This window comes from Malaclemys terrapin, chromosome 18 (genome assembly GCF_027887155.1).
Source record: "Malaclemys terrapin pileata isolate rMalTer1 chromosome 18, rMalTer1.hap1, whole genome shotgun sequence".
Classification (NCBI taxonomy): Eukaryota; Metazoa; Chordata; order Testudines; family Emydidae; genus Malaclemys; species Malaclemys terrapin.
This window is the reverse complement of record NC_071522.1, coordinates 8,929,437-8,951,139: the sequence shown is the minus strand read 5'-3', so window position 1 is coordinate 8,951,139 and position 21,703 is coordinate 8,929,437. Positions and strand designations below refer to the sequence as shown.

At 42.7% G+C, this 21,703-nt stretch overlaps 1 protein-coding gene across 14 annotated transcripts in view; it reads left to right on the top strand.

The window, feature by feature from the left end:
- MSI2 (musashi RNA binding protein 2) overlaps positions 1 to 21,703 on the top strand; it is a 401,448-nt gene that overhangs the window by 109,958 nt on the left and 269,787 nt on the right. The gene's annotated exons all lie outside the window — the stretch shown is intronic.

The window sequence follows — 21,703 nt, the reverse complement described above, 5'->3', positions numbered from 1 at the left end:
AACATTTAAGATTATGAAAACTCTGATCAGAGAGAATATTTTTCTCTCTTTCCCCCGTTTTGTTTGCTTTGCTTTGCACAGTCATTTTTGCTTCTGGTACAATAGTCATTTTGTTCCCCTTTTTGACTGCATGGATCAATCACACAGCAATGCAGGAGAAGGCAGGTTAAATTTAAATTAGGGCAACGTGATTGTAAAACCACAAAAGATGTTAGCAGGATTCAGGGGCAGGTGCAATACTTGGAAAGACTTTTAACTTTTTTTTCTTAATTGATTAGGTTTCAAGTTGATTGTCCTCTTAAGAAGTGGCCTACAAAAGAAGGCAAGACCCTTCCCAAAATGCATTGTTTTGCAGGAGGCTCCCAAGTCAGAAGTAATGTGACGAGGTTATGCAATGGCAAGTTTATGCAGTGTTCTTTGGGATATTCCAGTTTTAATTCTTCCAAACCTGCCACTGAAATGGAACCGAAGCAGTTTCACTTGAAAACCCAATGGGCCAATTAAGTCATGCAAACTTTAGGACTCTCTAGCTTCCAGAAAGTTACTGTCCGCTGCAAAGTTTGGGTGACCCTGCTCTAAAGGATCTACAGCTTTCTGTCCCCTTATTAAGCCAGCATAATGTTCCCTTGTTATCCAGGAACATTAAGCAAAGGTCTTCTGACCATGATTCTTGATTGGTGCAAGAGATCCATTTGGGAGACTTTAGGTGCCATCTTGCTGAAAACTCTTTCAGATACTTTAAACAAGTTACTCTTGAATTTTCTCTTACAGGTGAGGTAGGCAAATCAGAATGTGTTTCACTAGTCATCTTTTCTCTCCTTATCTCTCTTGCTCTGAAATTAAATACTGTGCCTAAACCCCACCTCATTCTATTCCTTTTGGTTAAGTCCTAAATGACTTGGGACCTTCCTATCCAACAGATGGCATCTCTCCATGTCACACTGCAGAATCTGCCATCAGCAGAGGCATTTGAGCTGGATCCAACCTTGATTTTCTAGGAAGGGGTTTGATAGTTCGTTCTCTCTGGGGGACCCTCCACTTTGGAACCAGCTCCCTCCTGCTCAAGAAAATATTTCTGGTCTTTTGGTATGCAGGGTAGGCTGCATGCTGCATTTCTTTGTTCGGACAGCTGTGAAGGGATAAGATCTGTGCAAGGGAGGAGAGTTTTGTGATGCATGGGGGGCGGGGCTGAATTCTGGTCAGGGCAGAAAGACCGTTTCATTTTTTTGTTGCTATAAATAATTTGTGTCAGGAGTGCCTAGAGCTTCAGAGAGCTGCCCCTTTTGCATTTTTTTTTAATTAGTCCAAAATACGTTGGGAAGAACTGGTTGCTATTAATCCATCACCATATGATGGCCTTTGAATGCTAGTGCATGCAGTGACTACCATAATTCATTGGGAATTCTTGCACCATTGTTGTTCTTTACTTGTAAACCAATTGCTCCAACAGGTTGCATTCTGCAATACCCTTAGCAATGGTCTGGGCAACATCCTAGAAACTGTTCGTTGTTCTATATTGGCATTGTAGGGTGAGCTGATCTTTGAGATGGGGGAAAAATGGACTTCCATTGCCATGGTGTCTCAGGCCTCCAGCTATTGACTGGCATGGCTGCCCAGAGGGGGGGACAAGTGGGGCAATTTGTCCTGGGCCCCTCAGGGGCCCCCATGAGAGTTTTTCAGGGCCCCTGGAGCGGGGTCCTTCACTCGCTCCGGGGGCCCTGGAAAACTCTCATGGGACCCGGGGCCCCAGAGCTTCTTCCGCTCCTGGTCTTCGGCAGCAATTTGGTGGTCGGGGGGTCCTTCCGCCCCGGGACCCGCCACTGAAGTGCCCCCAGACCCCCTGAATCCTCTGGGTGGCCCTGTTGACTGGCATTAAAGCCCTGATAGTCTCCTAACAAAATCTGGGAATTCAGTTGTGTGATCATTGATGATTTGGTTGTACTTGCAGGAGGACACATCAGGTTCCCCAGAGCAGAGCAGCTCTCGGTCCCTGTTGAACGTTTTTAAATAGCCTGTGAGAGCCTCGGCTACACGTTATTGTGTTGCGGGCAGAGGAGTGGTGCTTATAAATTGTTCCTATGCTGGATTGATAGTTGCTTTGCAAACCATTCATTTTATTTTCAATAATGATCTTCGATTCCGGCAGGATGTTTACAGCCCACTGAGCCTTTTATTAAAGGATTACATGAGCTTTTGGATGCTACTTCTGTAGTCATTATCAAAACGGCAGAACTCCTCTAACCTGTATTTTTTGAAGTTAATAATAGTTTTGATGTATGTGCTTTGCATATTGCCTGAGTGCACCCTTAATATAGTCTTTTAATTTTGCCATCTGGTAGTTTCATGCTTGCAGTTTGAGTCTCTGAGAATGCAGACAGCCAGGCCAAGGTTTCAAAAGGGACTAGTGATTCTGGTTGCTTCAAAATATGGATGCCTGACTAGAGAGCACTTTAAGAGGGGCCGGGCTTTTAGAAGGAGCTCGGTACTTCATGAAAATTGGGTCCTTTCGAAGTGTCTCAAGTTGGGGACCCAAAAATGGAGGCACCCAAAATCATGAGTCACATCTAAAAGCCTTTGCTCCGGCCTTCAACAACGAGCATCTTTGAATCAGTACTGAGACCAAATAGAGTCATGTACCATTGAAGTGACACAGCTGCCTGAGTGCGATAATGCGAGGCAGCGTTTCCTAGTGGCAAGAGCACTGGGGCTCGGGAGATCTGTGTTCTAGTCGACTGAAAAGAACAAGAGCTGGGTATTACTGTTATAGTATACAGCAATGTTATTTGTTAACTGGCTCTTCTCTAGTTCTGGTCATTCTAGTCTGAATGCCTTCCCAACATTTACCCTCACAGCACACCTGTGAGGCAGAAAAGTCCTACCTTCAATTTACAGATGAGGAACTTCGGCAAAGAGAGGTTAAGTGGTTTATGCAACGTCCGCAGGAGGTCTGTTGCAGAGCTGGGAATTGAACCCGGATCTCCTCCTTCCTGGTCCAGTATGCTAACTGTAAGAGCATGCAGCTTGGAGAAAAGACCTGAGTTCTAGTCTTGATTCCACTGTGACTTGCTGCATGACCTTGACGAGACATTTATGCTTAAGTTTACTCACTCGGACATGAGGTAGTATAAAAATGCTAACCTCACAGGTGGTCTCTGTTTCAGATTTGCAGTTATCTGGTGATGTTGTCTAAGGACCTGATTCTGAGGGGTGTTGAGCACCCGTAACACCAAAGTGTGTCAGTGCTGGTGGGGACACCTGACATTAAGACCTAGTAATGTGATACAACAGCTGACTGGCATGTGAGACCTGGGCTCTGCCCTTGGCTCTGCCCCTGATAACAGGGTGTGACCTTGGGCAAGTTGATTTCCGTCTCTGTGCCTATTTCCCTCCTACCTTTCACGATCTAAATAGAAAAGGCAGATAGATTCTGCAGGGCAGGGACTCTCTCTTACAATGTGTTCGTACAGTGCCTAGCACAATGAAGCCTCAATCTCACTTGTAGTTTAATACAAATATTTCATGATGGATCATCAGCGTGGCTGCAGGGATTGGAATTACTGAGCACTTTCTTTACTTCTCAGAGACAACAAAAAAAAGGCCTTATATAATGGACATTCTTGAGACGCCTCCTGTGTTTGATAAGAACGGCTCCAGCTGTTTCCTTTTTCTTCGAAATATTTGATATATTTATTGGGGTGGAAAAAAATACTTAACCAGTGATGTGGTTCTAGAAATCTTGTTTTTGCTTGTTGCAGAGAGAAGCTTAACAACAGGCGAGTGGCTGTTTCCATAACTCCAGATAGCTCTCGAAATCCACCTTGGGGATAAGATGACTACCAGGTTGTGGGCCAAACTGATTGGGTATCATTCATTAGTTTAAATATAGCTGTTAGGAAGAGGCCTACTGTGTATTATTTGAAACCACTTCATTCTCCAAGTTCAATGAGAGAAACCTAAAAGTAAAAGAAGCAAAAACTCGTTATTTTAGATTACTCTGCTTTTACTATGACACACATGCTTGCCAGGTAGCGTATTTGTAATTCTAACGCTTGTGATTTTTATCACAAGTCTCCTTATGTTTATTGCTTTCTTAAAGAATCTTTCATTTAACAAATAAGGGAAGTTTTAAGCCCTTGTAGTTGCAGAGGAAAGATGGAAAATATGACTGGAGTGTGTCCCAAAGGCTCAAAAATGCGAGAGAAAAAGAACACAACATTTAATATTATTTAAAAAAAACTCAGGATTTGGTCGGGAAGGGGGCAACTCACGATTTTTGGACACTTGGGTAGGTAATACTGAATATGTGAGCAGAAGCTTTTATAAACTTAGTGGGCTTTGTCACAAAAAGTCTGGCTTGTCTCAAGATGGGACAAGCTCAGGACTAGATACAGAATAGATCAGTCTTTTTTTTGGGTAAATGAGAGAGCACAGTTTGAGTGGTGGGGGTGGCAGTTGGTGGTTGTTTTATGGCAGTAACTAGAGTTGGGTCCCCATTGTGCTAAGCACAGTACAAAGGCACAAGAGAGCGAGCGTGTCTGCTGTGAGGAGTTTATGATCTAAATAGACAAAGCATGGGATGAGTAACAGAGGCCAAGAGAGAAGCAATTTGCTCAAAATCATATAGCAGGTGAGTGGCAGAGGTAGGGATAGAATTCTGGGGTGAGATCCTCACTTCTGCTCTGACCTCCGTACAAAAAGCACTTGGAGATCTGCTGATTATATAGGACGGGTCATCAGGACAAATTATTTGGTGTCCTCAGAGTGTGGCGACCAACTCTTGCTGGTGGCCGCGCTCATGCTTTTTCCTAAAATACTTAATTACCCTTAGGAAAAGCAAATAAATATGCACATAGACACATCCAAATCATTGTAATTTATTTATTGCTAGCCGGTAAGTCTGTTATGAAAAGCGATTTGAACAAACATACAAGTATCACTTTTCACAGCAGACTTACTCAGCCCCGGCAAGTCTGGGGACAAATTAAGTCCCGGACAGAGGATCGGGGGAGGCAGCGGGGGCCAGGGGTGATGGGGGCGGCAGGGATTGGATGGGGAGGTAGCAGGGGGCCGGAGCCTGAAGCCCTACAGCTAGGGGACGGAACCCAAAGCCACGCAGCCAGAGTCTGCCTTCCATGCCACTCCTGGGCTGAAGCCCAAAGCCTGAACCCCATCACCCCATGGAAGGTGGGGAAATCACCAGCTGCCTGCTCCACCACCATTGTATCCCAGGTGTCTCCAGAGGGGGGCAGGGCACAACTGGACGCCCCAGCAACCAAGGCTGTGCATCCGGGAGCGAGCGGGAGGGGCCACTGCTCTCCCACCTCCACCTCCCCACCAAAATCACAGCCTGGGAGGCTGTGGCTGCAAGAAAAGCCCTTGGTGGCCACATTTGAGAAACACTGATATGGGAGCTAGGTATTCTGTGTAATTATGACACTGGATAAAAGGGCCAGATCTGTGACAAGTGGCTGTGAAAGAAATCCCTGGATGTGGAGGATTCCCCAAGGAAAGGAATGGAGGAAGACAGCACTCAAGCTTTCTTCTAAGGACTCCTCTCGCAAGCCTTGGCATAGGGGATGTGCCAGAAGAGGGGATGGGTAGGTGTGTTGGGGGAAGTGGCTTGCTTCGCTGCAGCCTACAGTCAGCTGAGGCTAGTCTGCTGTAATTGAGACAGATCCCTGGGGTGGTTTATGTCAGGACCCCCCACGGAGCAGCCCAGAATTCGGATGGTGCAAGAGTGGATTAAAGCTACTTCAACCTTCCACTGCGCCCTCCTTGTTTCCAGGCAGTGGTTCTGTGTGTTGAGCGGGATCCTAATATGCTCTTCTGGGTCGAACTGAACTGAGTCCAACTGACCGTAGGGTTTAGAGTCCAAATACTATTTTGTGGATGAGTGAAAAATGTAATACAGTTTTTAAAAGAAATGACACTGTAAAGTCGGTTTTGGCCTCCACGTTAGATGCTTTCATTATACCTAAGCCTGATAAGATTGTTCCTGTGAACTTTTAAACTGCTTTTACTAGAATTTTTAAACACTTTCAAAATAAACATCCATTGCCCTGCAGTGCTTACAACCCAGAGACTGCAGCATGGTCCGGAGGATAAAAGTGAGGCAAAAGTGAAAAGCTGCCCAGGAACAAAACGTATTAATTTATTTAAGCCAGAACGTCCTGAAGGGGGTTAAAAAAATTAAAGTGAAGTCCAATTTCTGCCATTCTGTCCCTCTCCGTTCCTCCCTGTGTTGCCACCGCGTCTCTCCAGTGCAAAAGAATGCTATTGGAATTTTAATCCAAATCAATGCTGTAATCCCTGAGATGAAATTCTGCTCTCGCTCACTCTGTCTGTCTGTCTGTCTCTCTCTCTCTCTCTCTCTCTCTCTGAGCACTTTTGCGTGAGCTTAGAAAGGGGTCTAAATTATCAACATTTTAGTTGATAATTAAACTGTTATGCTTTTCTTAAATAAATAAAACTATGCTATTTGCTAATGGATTCTAGCCTATATTTTCCTTCTCTGTCCTATGATTAGGATGTATCCGAGCGTTTAAGACTCCAGTATCATTTCAAAAAAGAAAAAGCAATAGCCTCTTAAAGGATTTTGACTAGAAGAAGGAAGCCCCTAAAAGTTAATGAATTACACTTCTCCCAGGACATGCATGTTCTGCACCTTTTAAGCTGTAAGCTACTGATGATAAGGGGCTTCTTATGGTTCAGCTTTTTAGGTAATGCTTGCTTTATAGAACTCCTGTGAAAGTAAAGTAGTCCTTATTTTGAGACTTGCAATTATACTTCACATGGTGAACTGTGTAATTAGTTTGGAAGACTTATGCTTAGTCATTGGTTTATCCTAATCGGCTTTGGCTTTTCCCAACAACAAAGTGAGCTTATTTTGCTAAGCTGAAACAACTCTGCTCCCTTTGTTCCTGTCTTTTATTGTCTCATTCCTTTCATTCTGTTTTACTGCCAAAGTTTTGTTTCATTAGGCCTACAAGTCATTTCCAATCCAGTGGGCTGCTACAATCAGGCCTTTATAACTCAGCTGCCCTGGTTCCCATGTCCCTTCTGGTGTAATGCCAGGACTTGTTGTTTGACATGGTGTTTTAACCCTTTTCTGTATGCTAACTATATGTTACCTTTAAGAAAATTGTTTGGCGTTTTAGCTGTTGCTGAGTGGTGAAAAGTCAAACCTGAGAATTTAGGTCAGAAACACCACTTGAGTTTAAGAATGTTAAAATGTCACATTTTGTCCATTAATGCATTAATATGATTGGGCTTCAGATAAACTTTTGCCCTAATTACCGAAAGGGAATTGTGTAAAAATCTTGAAATGCTCAACTTGGCCTTTGTGGGAACAATCTGTTGAATAACGAGGCTACAGTATTTTCAGCCTATGTAACCAGGACAATGCGGGGGGACACTTGCTTGAAAGGTATGGTATGTTTTGGTTGGTTTAACCTTCCAGATTTGTCCATGCATGGTATCGCCACATGAGACTACCCTATTCAGAAATATAAATGTACTTCTTATCCTGTGTGTGGGAAAGGCTGTTTTAAAAAATAATTGGTTAAAAACAGATTTAGAATATTTCTATGGTGAAGAGATTTAAAATATCTCTCAAATGAATTTCACATGTTGAGATTTTAAACCTTTCTCTGAAATCTTTTAAACCTTTTTGTAGTAAACTGCTACGAAAGCCGTGATAATTTTGCTAGCCCAGTCTGCTTTATTTGCTCTGAAAATCTTCAAGCAGGGTCTAGTTCTTCTATTTCATCCTTATTTTTATTGCTTTCCTAAAATGAGATGTTTGAGGGTATGGCAGTCAGGTTTGTATTTTAAATTTAATTCTGAAATTGGAACAGAACTGCATGTATATATTCTATTTGTTGTATTAATGTGTGGTATCTTGGACAAACTGTGGACATGTTCCAACTTTGTTTTGCAAAGATTGGATCCTCAGGAAGGCTTTAAGATATAAGGTAAGTTCAAAACATCAGGATTTCTGAATCTCAAAGGATCTCATACAATTGCTTGTTGTTTCCCATCAGGAGCAAAATAAACCAGTGGAGTAAAGGTCTTTAGCTTCTGATATTGTTTTTCATGAAAAAATTGTGCTTCAAAGGATTTTAATTTTCTAGCATCTTCCTCTTGCAGTCTTGGTTTGTGGGCTAGTTATAGTTAAACTATGTGGGAGAAGAATAACTCCTTAAGCCCTTGTCTTTGCTTCAGGCATATCTCAACATAGCCATAGTATTGTATTGTACGGCAAGAAGATTCAAGTTTTAAACCAAGTAAGCTGCAAACAACAAAATGTATGAATCAGTGCCCTATAGGTAACCCTTCTTTGTGTATACAGTATCTGGAATAAAGAGAGTAATGTTTAACCTTTTGCTGGTTTAAAAAAATCGTGAGAGTAACAGATGAGGAAGCCTCTATATTTTCTCCTATTTTTAACTGGTGTGTGTGGGGCTGGGGGCGGAGTGGAGGGGAGAGGGAGTTATCTACACTAAGGATTTTATCCTAATCAGGTAGTTTACATAATTTGCTTGCTACATGCTTCTCTTTTTGACAGCTGTGAAAATATAACACACAAAAACATGAAAGAAAGCTCCTCCTTGTTTGGCCAGGCTGTCTGGGTGTGAACGAGTTAATGCACCAGTGGAGAAGTAAATGCTCCAAAGGTTTACTTTTCCCTAAGACCCTGGGTATGGCCTCTGAAGCTGTTATTACAATAGAGTTGTTAGCATGAAAAAAGAAGGCTTTCTCTCCATGGGTTCATTTCAGGGGGATTTTGGAAGTCTACATGTAAGGGCTGGTCCACACTAACCCCCCAGTTCGAACTAAGATACGCAACTTCAGCTACGTGAATAACGTAGCTGAAGTCACAGTATCTTAGTTCGAAATATAAGGTACTTACCGCGGGTCCACACGCGGCAGGCAGGCTCCCCCGTCGACTGCGCGTACTCCTCTCGCGGAGCAGGAGTACCGGCGTCGACGGCGAGCACTTCCGGGATCGATTTATCGCATCTAGACAAGACGCGATAAATCGATCCCAGAAGATAGATTGCTTGCCGCCGAACCAGCGGGTAAGTATAGACGTACCCTAAGAGTGTCAGGAGGAGCAAGGAGTCGTGCTCTTCTGGAAGACTTGGCGTACGGTCCAAATCATATTGTTTCATCTATTGCACACTGATATGTAGATTTTGTGGTCAATAGGATCCATGGATGGTTTATTTTTAAAGAAGTTGCTCTGCTGAGAAGTGTGTTTTTTTTTTTATTTGACAGCCTTTTAAATTTTCAGTGTTATTTTTCCACCATTGGTGAATTAGTTACGGTCTGTGAAATAGAAGGGCAGGTCTGGACTTTATTTACACTCTAGTCCGTAATAGCCAGAGTACCCGAAAGATTTTAATATGCAGTAAAGTTAATAATGTGTTGGTGTTTTGGTTTTTTTTTGTTTTGTTTGTTTTTTTGTTTTTTTTTTTGACTGCTGCTAACCTCTCCACTGCCTTCAGAAGCAATCATGAGCTATCTAGCTGATACTTAATAGCTTTTAGCTCATTTTCTCTCTTCCTTCATTCCTTCCCATCTAAGTTGACCTGAGTTTTCAGCAGAAAACAAGTCATCCAGTGGCTGAATTTGAATAATCCAAACCTTTAAAACAGAGACTGATACACCATTGTTTAAAACGTTTTGGACAAGTTACAAGCAATTGAAAAAGTTTATTAGAACTATTTTCGTCTGGTTGTTAGAGAATAGCGTTTGGTCCTTCTGTATATTGCCTGCTGTGTTCTTTCCATTTGCTTTCAGTTGCAGTATTTTGGATTTCAGAATTTTGTGTGTTGAGTCCCTGGTGCACTAAAGGGATAGTATGGACACTCCTTTAAGATTTTACTTTGACATGCAATGATTATAGTGATACTTTTTAGTCTTAAAATGTATGGTTTTATAATTTCTCCCACCACAACTACCATTTTTTTAATAAACCAGAAAACTTGACCATTGCATTAAAAAAAAAAAACAAAAAAACACTTTTTTTTTCATTCTCTCAACTAATGCTCGCGTGCAGTTTTTAGGTGGTCTCTAATAAGACACATGCTTTGTGGAAGTTACAAATTACATATTGGTCACAGAGGTTTGTAGCTGGATTTTATAAAAGGAGGTACTGTTAAGGTGTGGGATTTGTTGGGTTGGAGGGGGAAGCTGCATCAGAACTCTGAAGGAAGTTGGAAATGTAGTTTTCTTTCCTTTTTGTTAAACAATTGAGGAAATTATCATGATTTAAAACTGAGAACTGGCATGGTCCAATTAATTAGGCACAGGACTTAGGAGATCAAGGTTCTACAGTATTTCTGACTTGGTCGCACAGAAGGTTTGTGATCTTGTGCAAGTTGCTTGATCTCTCTATACCAGCAGTTTTCAAGCTTTAACAACCCGAGAGCCTTCATTTTGATTTAAAATTTTTTGCGGACCCCCAAACCTCCAGCTCAGCCCCAGGTCCTGCCCCCACTCCACCCCTTCCCCCAAGGCCCCCCTACCTCTTCCCACCCCCTCTCCACCCCTGCCCCTTCTCTTCCCTGCATCTTTCTTCCCCCTCCCCTGAGTGGCGTCTGGTCCCTGCTCCTCCCCCTCCCTCCCAGCACCTCCTGCACGCCAAGGAACAGCTGTGATTGAGAGGTCTATAGGGGGAGGAGTTGATCAGCAGGGCCAGCAGCCCTGACAAGATTCTGCCCCGTCCCTGCTCCTCTCCACCCTCCCAACACCACCTGCATGCCAGGGAATGAGGCACTGGGAGGGAGGGGGAGGAATTGAAGAAGGGAGAGGGAGGAGTCTATCAGCGGGACCCTGGAGTTCCTGGGGGTCCGCAGACTCCAGTTTGAGAAATGCTGCTCTATGCGTTTCTTTTCTCTTTCATGCTTTATCATCCATATCTTGTAAATTCTTTAGGGCACAGAGACTCTCTTACTAACGTGTAAATGCAGCATCGAGCGCAATGGGACCCTGATCTCAACGGGGGCCTCTGGGTGCTACCATAATACAGAGCACCAGTACCCTCCACTCCTAGCGAGGTCAGTGGGCAGTAAAGGCTAGAAGCATCTTTCCAGGTTGGCTCCCTTAGCTCACTTCAGTGCAAAAATTGAAATTAACAAAATCAACACAGCCCTACTTGACATAAGTGTCACTAGTCCCCTCCCTCGTGTCTCATTTACTTTAGTATAATACCATGGCTGGTGTCATGGTCTTTATTTCTATCATACATGTTTTTGTAATAAAATAGGAGCAGCTATGGCCCTGATCCTGCAGGTTGACCCCTGCATCTGCACACAGCCCAGTGAAGTCAGTGCAAATCCCCTTGCATGGTCGATTGCTGGGTGAGGGCCTGCGTTAGTAACAGTTTTTTTTTTTTAATAAATTCGTGCTCCCCCCCCCCCCCCCAACTTTTTACCCTATAAATGAAATTTGTATATGCGTATAGGTTTACAGGCATGCCACACATCGCTATCAGTAGAAACACATTGCTATTTAGACAGTGACTTGTATCTTTTCCAGGCCACAAGCAAGTTGCTTTCACTTGTTTGTCTTGTACAAAACCAGTAAACTGTATATTGGGTGAAAAATGTCACTAATCTCATAAAAAGAACAACAGGAGTACTTGTGGCACCTTAGAGACTAACAAATTTATTAGAGCATAAGCTTTCATGGACTACAGCCCACTTCTTCGGATGCATATAGAATGGAACATATATTGAGGAGATATATATACACACATACAGAGAGCATAAACAGGTGGGAGTTGTCTTACCAACTCTGAGAGGCCAATTAATTAAGAGAAAAAAAACTTTTGAAGTGATAATCAAGATAGCCCAGTACAGACAGTTTGATAAGAAGTGTGAGAGTACTTACAAGGGGAGATAGAATCAATGTTTGTAATGGCTCAGCCATTCCCAGTCCTTATTCAAACCGGAGTTGATTGTGTCTAGTTTGCATATCAATTCTAGCTCTGCAGTCTCTCTTTGGAGTCTGTTTTTGAAGTTTTTCTGTTGTAATATAGCCACCCGCAGGTCTGTCACTGAATGACCAGACAGGTTAAAGTGTTCTCCCACTGGTTTTTGCGTATTTTGATTCCTGATGTCAGATTTCTGTCCATTAATTCTTTTGCGTAGACTGTCCGGTTTGGCCAATGTACATGGCAGAGGGGCATTGCTGGCACATGATGGCATATATCACATTGGTAGATGTGCAGGTGAACGAGCCCCTGATGGTATGGCTGATGTGATTAGGTCCTATGATGATGTCACTTGAATAGATATGTGGACAGAGTTGGCATCGGGGTTTGTTACAAGGATAGGTTCCTGGGTTAGTGGTTTTGTTCAGTGATGTGTGGTTGCTGGTGAGTATTTGCTTTAGGTTGGGGGGTTGTCTGTAAGCGAGGACAGGTCTGTCTCCCAAGATCTGTGAGAGTAAAGGATCATCTTTCAGGATAGGTTGTAGATCTCTGATGATGCGCTGGAGAGGTTTTAGTTGGGGGCTGAAGGTGACAGCTGAAGGTGTTCTGTTATTTTCTTTGTTGGGCCTGTCTTGTAGGAGGTGACTTCTGGGTACTCGTCTGGCTCTGTCAATCTGTTTTTTCACTTCAGCAGGTGGGTATTGTAGTTTTAAGAATGCTTGATAGAGATCTTGTAGGTGCTTATCTCTATCCGAGAGATTGGAGCAAATGCGGTTATATCTTAGAGCTTGGCTGTAGACAATGGATCGTGTGTTGTGTCTTGGATGGAAGCTGGAGGCATGTAGGTAAGTGTAGCGGTCAGTAGGTTTCCGGTATAGGGTGGTATTTATGTGACCATCGCTTATTAGCACAGTAGTGTCCAGGAAATGGACTGCTTGTGTGGATTGATCTAGGCTGAGGTTGATGGTGGGATGGAAATTATTGAAATCATGGTGAAATTCCTCAAGGGCTTCTTTTCCATGGGTCCAGATGATGAAGATGTCATCAATGTAGCGCAAGTAGAGTAGGGGCGTTAGGGGACGAGAGCTAAGGAAGCATTGTTCTAAGTCAGCCATAAAAATGTTGGCATATTGTGGGGCCATGCAGGTACCCATAGCAGTGCCGCTGACTTGAAGGTATATATTGTCCCCAAATGTGAAATAGTTGTGGGTGAGGACAAAATCACAAAGTTCAGCCACCAGGTTAGCTGTGACATTATCAGGGATACTGTTCCTGATAGCTTGTAGTCCATCTTTGTGTGGAATATTGGTGTAGAGGGCTTCTACGTCCATAGTGGCCAGGATGGTGTTTTCTGGAAGATCACCGATGGATTGTAGTTTCCTCAGGAAGTCAGTGGTGTCTCGAAGATAGCTGGGAGTGCTGGTAGCGTAGGGTCTGAGGAGAGAGTCTACATAACCAGACAAGCCTGATGTTAGGGTGCCAATGCCTGAGATGATGGGGCGTCCAGGATATCCAGGTTTATGGATCTTGGGTAGCAAATAGAATACCCCTAATCTCATACTAAGTTACTCGTCTCTTTTTTGTCTGAGGATCTCGGAGCCTGTCACAATGCCGAATGTTTTATAAATGGTCTTGTTTGTTCCTGCATTACAGCTCCACAGAATAAAATTATGTGCAATGCTGAAAGAAAACTATTTTGGCAGACCCAAGCAGGACCCAGTCATGATGTAGAGCCCCACTGTGCTCGGTGCTGTACAGACACAGAACAGAAAGATGGTCCTTGCTTCAAAGAGCTTATGATCTAAGTATAAGGCAACAGATCACAACAATATCAAGACAGAAACGGGGGGTGGTCTATTATCATCCCTCTAATACTTTCCATTGAAGTTTTTGTACGTACCATGCCACTACATGAAACCGCATTTTAATACCTGCCCTTCTCAAAGTGCAGCATGCTTGGCCTCTTAAGAAAAGTATTTTGCTAGGTAGACTTTGCAACTCTTTACCCATTTATGCAACAATCCTCGTCCAGAATACTATGCCAGTCATACTTTTACAAACCTCAACTGACTAGACCAAAGCTTTGCTTTTGGAAAAACTTCTCTTTTAACATTGATTTATTAAAGAAAAAAATAGCCCCAGTTACTTTAAACCTGGTGTGGTGCAAATTAAGCTTGCAATGTTCTACTTTTGTGTGTGTGTGTGTGTGTGTGTGTGTGTACACGCTTGTCATGTAACATAGGGTGGAGAACACTTTCAATTTAGAGACTGCTCATGTGATCATGATGTCATCACGTTACAGAATATTTTAACATTCTGTGATACAAGTCACGTTGTTTTTTGTTAAAACGTAGCTTTTCTGAGCTGAGCATTAACAAGAGCAGGGCTCTTCAAAATACCTGTGGGAAGCTTAGATAAATAATTCCTGACTACCATGGAAAAGGAACACACGTTACTGGAAAGAGGTGGAATGACACTTCTTTTCCCCATGCAAGCTTGTGGCCATAATCATTCACTCATAGGCTGTTCAACTGTCTGTATACAGTGAATGGTATTCTATGAGTAGAGAAGGATTTCCAGTCGATTGCTGCCCAGAAGAATTTGTTGTTCCTCTCTCAAACAGCTCTGTGATGTTGTGCCCAGCCCTCTCAGTGCTTTTTGCACACAAGTCCATTCTCTTGAAAAAAATGATTCCTTTTTAAACCCACCTTTGAGTCACTGTGCTAGGGGGGGTTCTCTTTGTGGCTCTGAAAAATTAGGTCAGCTTGTGGTTTACTGATCTTGGCTGGGTTTGTGGAGCTTACCTAGATTGCATGCTCTTTGGTGCAAAGACGATCTCTGTTTGTACAGCACCTGGCACGATGGGACCATGGGCTCTATGGCAATGCAAATAATAAGTGATTGCAGAGCAAGCACACCATGGTGTTGTGGAAGTTACCAATCCAGACCTGATGGGTTTTGTGCTATAGACCTCTCAATCTGGCAAAGCCACCAAGAGCCAAGAAGACTTCAGGTGGCAGATTTTACCCAGTTATATCACTCCTACTTTCCTCTGTGGTCTAAACTCTGCCTTCTCTTAGGGCTGCTGCCTTCTTTTAGAAATACCTCCTTCACTGAAGGGCTGGCCACAACGGAGGAGATGGAGACTAGCACTGTTCTCTGCCCTCTCCATCTCAGTGTCTCTGTGCTCAGTGTTCATCAAAAGCACCAACCATTGTCCTGAGCAGAAGAAGTGAGAGCATTGACAGACTCCTCCTTTGAGCTCTGACTAGGTCAGACTCAGAGCTGCCATCCCGGGTAGCCAGTCACCGGGAAGCATAGTGAGGTGGATGAGCTCCGGAAAAACCAGATCACAGATGTGTCGCCTCTCTCCTGTCCCCAGAATTAATTGACCACTATTGCAGGGTGTTTGGGAAATGAGTGTCATTCCAGAAAGTGAAGCCGGCATTTCTCAGACATCACGAGTGAGATGGCAGAGACTACCTGTGCCTATTATAACAGACAGACGTGACCCCAATGCAATTCCTAAACTGTGAAGATGCTCAGAGCCCCATGGAAGATGCAGCAGTTGTCATTCAGATGAGATAAAGTATGGTCTCCACCCCCTCCTGCAGGGGGGCAGCAAACTGGTCTTCTATTGTTTTCTGTAATGTTAAGGGCTCGGTTCATCCCTGCTTAATCCCACTGTAATCCCTGGTGTTGCCCCAGAGGTGAATTTAGCCCATGCTTTTTATATGGGCTTCAATTACTTTCATGCTTAATGTGCATCTGAATGTCAGCTGTCATAGGAGATGTCTCCCCAGTATTCCCTCCCATCACCAATGGGGTTTGGCAGCTCCTTAAACTTACATTTTGTGTTAACCTTGTTCAGTCTGCAATTCAGAATCTTTGTGTGGAGGAGCTCAGACAACTGCTTAAAGATTCCAGCAGCTCTAGGGATATCTTTGGCAGGGTCCTTTCTGGCTGGATTATTTTGTCTTCCTAGCTTTTCAGGCATACTGAGGAAGTTCTAGACTTGAGAGAGAGCAAGCTGTGGGGAGGGAGGGGAGAGGTGAGTTGGTCACAGCGATTGAGGAGTATCAATTGGAAGATCCAGTGAATTTTACTAGGTGACATTTTCTTTTCATCTTGTGTTAATTAGAATAAATGCTGATGGGGTGGGGAGGACTTTCTTGCAATAAACTTCTTATTGCTTTGATATTCAGTCACTTGCCCAAGCTGTTTGTTGGCTGTAGTTGCATGAACATTAATTCTTAATTATACTGTTTCCGATTAAGAGGGAGACTTTCAAAGGCACAAAAAGTGACAGGGATACCAAACTCCCATGTATGCCTTTGAAAATCTACCTCTAAAGACCACCCATAACTCTGAGGCTGTGCACAGGATGTGTCCTTGTTGTTTGTTTTTTGTTTTGTCGGGATATACTGTAAAATTACATTTTGAAGTAAATTGAGCTGGTTGGAGAATAGGTTTCCCCCTCACTCATCCACCCACCGCCACCCATGGACAATTTTGACTTCATATAAGAAACCTGAAAACTGGGGGGAGAATCACATTTTCCTTGAAAAACTTCAGTAGATAATTTTCAACCAGTTGTAGACGTAAAATATGTATCTGCTCTGTCTGCACACAGTATCTTTAGGAATGGGCAATTTAATTGGACTTGCACTAGTCATGCAGAGAGAGGTAGAACATGAAATACACTTAAGTTCAGGTACTAGAATATGTAGAACTCTGTCAAGGGTTTTTAGCATTTATTGTTCTGGGGAAAAAATGTGAAGCTGGGAGTATTTCAGTAAAGGTTGAAGCAGAGTGATGTGAAAATGGTCTATTTGAGAAGGCTAGGAATAAATGAACCAAAATGGTTTGTTAAATTGTTTTCATTTTAGCAACATCAGTAACCACCTAGAACTGGGTAATGTGTCCCAGACCCGGGTCCATGAAAGAGAGAATGTGTTTTTAAAGTATGTAGATAGTGCAGTATATGTGTATATAAATAAATCTCCAGAAATTGGGACAAGGGCAAAGTAGCTCAGATGAAGAGCCAATTTAGATAATCTAACCAGAATGAGGATTAACTGCCTCTTAATCTGAGGGATATCCAGAATGCATGTGGTCAGATTAGATCAAACCAATGCTTGTCCCCATCATGGACATTCACAAATTCATGGTGTTGCATAATTAACAATGATAGTTCTAATTTTCCTTCCCAGGCAGAATGGTTTTGAAAGATGGAATGGGCTCCAGATGGTCTAGGTGGCACAATATATATATATCTGTGTTGTCATGTCACCACTTTGGTAATTCGACCCATAAACTATATGTAAAGGAATGGAGTATTTGCCATCAATTCTATTATGCTGTGTCTGTCTCATATACAATGGGTTCACAGTTTTCAGATTGTAGCTTTCTGGACAAGAAGATGGGTAGAGTACCACTTTTTCTTTGCCAGATGGATGTTGGTCTGTACTTTCTTTTTTAGAGATGACTTGTGAAGGCTGGCTTAAATTTTACAAGAGTTCATTTCTGAAAGCTGTCTAATACTTGAAGAGAAGGCTCTGATAATTTAAACAAGAATGCCGGTACAAGTACTTCTCAGTGTTAAGAGACTGCAAGCATATCCCTGTTGCAGGGCTTTGATTTCAAAGCTGAGTTTGTGCCGGCATGAATGTGATTCTGCTTTGAACATCAATTCTTTTTAAAACAGATGCTTGACCTTGGATGCATTGGTTCTGGTGGGGCTCTATTGCCTCAAGATACTACACAGTAAACTTTTCAACGTGGGGAGCACCTGCTGAATGGAGTGAGGCTGGGTTTGCGGAGAAGTTGCTATGCGGGTGACTTTGCCGTGGGAAGGTTTTGCTATTGACTCTATTACCATGAGGAGCTGTTTAACAAGTTCAAATTGGTGCCATCTTAATTGTTAAAACTGGGAGGGTGGGAAGCAAATTTCACCAGAGGCTATGGAAGCTATCCAACGAATTTCCACTCTGCTTCTCCACTTGGCAAGCCAACACTTCACTGTCATTTCCTAGATATAGGTTTATTTTGAAGGGTCAGCTATTGCCACTACCCTTTTCTCCCCTCACACCCTCCCCAGTAAAGAAGGCTGATGAGCATTTAATTTCCCCAACAGCAGGTGCTTGTCATCCATCTGAAGATAGCTGCCAACATCTGGTGCAATTGCCTCAGCAAATGCAGTAACAAGGCGGCCTGCAGTTCAAACGCAGAGAGAGCATCGCCTCTTTAATGATAACAAGCTGTTGGCTTCCCCTCTGAGATGAATTCATCTCACAGATGTTTGTCTAGTTTTGGCAATCTTATCACTGTAGCTTTGGTGATTATGCTCAACTGGAGACTATTACTATAAAAGAAGTTTGAATTTGTTCCATTTTTACTTTTTTTTCATTCCTAGATATAAATTATATCAACAACTGTAATGTTGGTCCCATTACCCAAGTACCCTTTACTTTTTTTATTGCATCTGTAGAACAGTTCACCACTGGTGAATGTCTTTCAGCCATGCTGACATTTTCAATGTTCCGTCTCAACAGCTTTGTGGTTTGAACCCTCCGTTTAGCACTACATTTTATGCAATTATTTTTAGCTCATTCTGTGAGTTCTCCCTATGACTATGGGTATACATATATATTTTTGTAAAGCATGAATCACCGAGAACAATCTGAAAGCCGCCCTGTGGACAGTAGCACTTTTGTGACCTTAGCAATGGTTTATAAAGAACGTCTCTGACTGTCTAACTTCCATATCTTAAATGCTTTCAGTTGCACCATGGATTTATGAAGCCGTATGTGCTGTGATCTGAAGACTTGTACAGTATTGTTTTTAACATTCCTGCATTGCTACACTATTTTTTTTTAAAGTAGGTATTTTGTCCCCCAAGTGTGTGGAATTTAATTCTGGTAAATAAGATTTATTTTCAGAAACGTGCTTATATGAGTAGGTGACTCACACTTGAGTGGAGATGTGTCACTGTTGGTGAGGACACCACACGTATAATTTCTTTGTCCATAAATAGATACTCATCCAAGAATGGGTGATACCGTGATGTTTTGGGCTGGCTGGCTGTATAATAGCTTCCAAGAAGAGGTTTGAGAGCTTCAGTCTCTTGTACAGGAGGAATTGTTTCTGAAATAAATACCGTATTTTGAAATATTTGGGTTTTTTAAACATATAAAGTTTAACAAGGCAGTGCCACATACATCAATCAGTTATTAAAACGCTGGAAGTACATCGAATTGTCATGATAGAGTGGGGACATTCTAACCGTGCTAAATCAGGGTGGGACATACCAGGCAGGTAAGATCACTCCAGAATCCATTCATTACACAAGAGATCCAGGTACTCCTTGAAGATTTTAGTCCTAAATTATTCTGCTTTGCTCTATAGTTAGGAAAAATGCTAGTACATCACCTCTGAGTTACAATAATGATGCTTCTAGTTTTATTTTATTATGCTTTTCAGTTTCAAAGTATGTTATAAGCAGCAAATTAATTCTCACACCAGCAATGTAGGTCCCAGTTTTATACCTATTTTGCAGGTGGAGAAGCTGAGTCTGGGAGTTCAGGAATTGGCTCAAGGCCACTCAGGGTGTCCATTATAAGGCTATGAATAAAATCCAGAAATCCTGGCTCCCAGTCTGTTGCTTAAACTAATTTCTGTCAACGTTTAGAGAGCTTTTGAGCTAATCTTTCCGAGTGCAAATTTGCTTTCTCCATGTCACTGGAGATTAGAAATTGATTCCCTCCAATGCATTGTTCGATGACACAAACTCAACAACACAATTTGTATGACTTAAATTTCATTTTTTTGCTCCTGCTGTAGTTACAGTATTATTAAAAATACATTAAATTTTAATGGACATCATAAAGTATGTGCTCCTGTGAACGCATGCACAGATAATTATTTCTGATGAATAAACCAAAAGGACAAGTATGTGAGAAGTTCATACTGCAGCTTTCAATTTTTATTATATACATCTCCTGCAGGGGCAATCATTGTGATGCTCCAGCTGGTTATTTCTGTGGCCTACCTCTCCCTGGAGATGGCTGATGATAATGCAAACTTGAACTAGCAGAAGTGCCAGTGTTTTTACTGGTATATTTATAGATCCGTCGTTTACCATGGGAAGTAAACCAGGGCAAGGCGCAGGATACTCAGAGCACTTCAGTACAGCAGCTCCCTGCAAGGTTGTGGGGGGGTTTATTTGTTTGATATTAACAAGGCGGAATCTTGTAAAAACTGTTATTTCTTATTGAAATAAACCCAAACCATAACGATATGCAAGGTATCGCTGCTAAAACGCAACTGCAAACCAAGCAAACTGCTTTTGGCGGAGAAGGTCTGTGGTAGGCAAGGGAATCGTTAAAAATAATACATTACATTGTCCATAAAGTTTCATGCGGTATGTAATGGTCCATGGGGGCCTCACCTACTTTCCCAGATATGATACGTATATTATGGTTACAGCTTCTCGTTTAACTTTCACACCATATTGAATACATCTCTCTTTAACCCCTCCAGGGTTCATGCTACTTGTCAAGCGTTTCTTAATAAGTGAACTTCTATATTTATCATATTGCTCCCGCCGCCGACAGGCTGAAGAAGGTGTCTCTGCCTCTCCCCTCTCCATTTCGTTTTCTATTCATGATCACGTTGGACGGAATCCAGCCTGGGCAAGAGCGATGGGGTCTTCCCCAGGATTCTTCTCGTCTAGAACGCTGGATTTAAAATGGTTCTGTGCCTGGTCTGCTCTGGTCGGGCTGGCATTTTGAGCCATTTTTAGAAGTGTGTCTGCCTGCATGCGTTCAGCCCAAGCGTGGAGGGGAGTCTAAGCAGCTTCTAATGGAAATGTGCCATCATCTTTCATTGCAGTGGCATGAGCGCTTTATGTTAATACATACTCATAAACTCTCTGAGGCATTCAGCAGAACCCACCCCTGATTTGCCTGATATTAAGGGTATCCTTTTTCCCAAGGGGGTGGGAGGCTCCTTGCCAAAGCTCTAAGGATCCTCCAGTTTCTCTCCCATTTTCAATTTCTTCACGCATCTGGCCTTGTATCAAATCCACCATCCTTGAAATTCTGGAGACCAGACAAGAGACATCCTTGATGACTCATTCAGTGGTGCTTTTTAAATGGCAGGGGGTGGTCCCTTCTTCTGGCAGCCCAAGATCTAGGGTGAGTTTACCTAACCGTGTGCACAGGTGCAAGTCTGTTGAAATCAGTGGAGTGGAGCATGAGTTGGGCCTATTTATATTTGATTTAGCCATAAATTCAAAGTTGAGAAATGCAAGAGGGTCATGAGTGGACCCTGTTGTTTGCATAGCAGCATGCGCCATTAAGCTTCCATGATATTCCAATTTCCAGGTCATGCTGTATGTTGCAGAGTTGGTGGCAGCTGAAGGAGTGGGATCATTTTGCTCACAGGACAGAGCATATTGTGGGCTAGAATGGCCTGTAATTAGAGACTAGGAATAAGAAAGGAAAGTTGGGGTTTGTAGTTAAGGCCCAGAGCTAGGACTCAAGAGATCTGGATTCAAATCCTGGCACTGCTACAGGTTTCCTATGTGACCATGGGCAAGTCAGTTAATCCCTCTGTGCCTCAGCTCAAATCTGTAAAATGGAGCAAACAATAATTCCTTTATCTGCCTTGCCTATTTAGACTAAACTCTTTGTTGCAGGCGCTGTCTCTGTATGTTTGTACAGCACCTAGCACAGTGGGGCCACATTCTTGACTTACTTT